Raw genomic sequence first — 1,190 nt, forward strand, 5'->3', positions numbered from 1 at the left:
GAACACTATCGTTTTAAAAATGCAAAAGGAAACTGGGAAATATAGGACGATCGCCGGCTCGAACTCCGCGCGTCAAGAGTATCCTTTGTTTATACATTTTACATTCGCGTCGGACGAACAAAAAATATCACCGTTATTCGCGAAACGCATACACGTGGCAAACAACGTTAGTGGAATTTATCAATAACGACGAAATCTTTTGGAAAAAAAAAAAATGTTTCCGCCCGGGATCGAACCGGGGACCTTCCGCGTGTTAGGCGGATGTGATAACCACTACACCACGGAAACTGGTTGACTACAGAAGAGATCTTTAGGAATCTCAGCTTGAATTTAACCCGATGCTTCCTTTCGTTGATCGTGGAACGTTGCTTTAACGAAGCGGATAATAAGAGCGAAACGCGCGCCTATGCCGTCTATCCGTGTAGGAGTCGGTGTACGAGTGGGTGTAAGCAGTAAATGCGGTCGCGGGGGTATTTTATGTCGCATGAAATTGAAATGTCACGAGCGTCGTTTCCGTATCTGATAACAAAGCGCAATAACACACACGACCGCGCAATAATGCACACGCGTGTATGGCCCACCTACGTGCTTACCCGTCACGCACCAGCCGGATAATATCTAATTTCGGATAGAAAATAAAGCAGAGAGAGAGAGAGAGAGCAAAGCCATCCGATCTCTGGCCACGCTTTCAGAAAGTGTCGAAAAATGTTCAACGAAACAGAGAACTGGTACGTATTGCAGGATAGAGGTTAATAGGAGTCGATAGCATGGCTCGTTTAATTCATTCCGCGACCATTGCTCGGTGCCGTATACCTTTTCCGTAAACGTTGCGTAATTACCGCAAAAAGTAATCCAACTCGAGACCTCTCGTATAATTAAACTAACATTACGGAATTTTACAAGTTGCAGGTTACGAACCTTGCAAATTGTACGACAAACTCGCGTGATCTGTCTGGTATCGAGGGGATCGGTATAGCTCGGCTTGATTTGGCCAGATTCGACGTTAGTCGGCGGCTGCGCTTCGATACACGCTTCTCTCGCTTGCCTTTAAATATTCACGGTTTAATCGAAACTTTTGTCTTATCGTTAGGAACCGGGTTCGCGGATTGGCTGTCAGTCGGTCGTCGATTCGATCCACCGAAGCTAATCGAAGGATGACGGGGCTGCGAACTGGTAGCCCGAGCGCTACC

The 1,190-nt window shown here is 46.6% G+C and overlaps 1 non-coding gene across 1 annotated transcript; it reads right to left on the bottom strand.

The window, feature by feature from the left end:
• Positions 1 to 215: 215 nt before the first annotated feature.
• Trnav-aac (transfer RNA valine (anticodon AAC)) lies at positions 216 to 288 on the bottom strand. Its single transcript has one exon. It is a non-coding gene; the product is annotated as a tRNA-Val (tRNA).
• Positions 289 to 1,190: the final 902 nt, after the last annotated feature.

This window comes from Bombus affinis, chromosome 5 (assembly GCF_024516045.1).
Source record: "Bombus affinis isolate iyBomAffi1 chromosome 5, iyBomAffi1.2, whole genome shotgun sequence".
NCBI lineage: Eukaryota > Metazoa > Arthropoda > Insecta > Hymenoptera > Apidae > Bombus > Bombus affinis.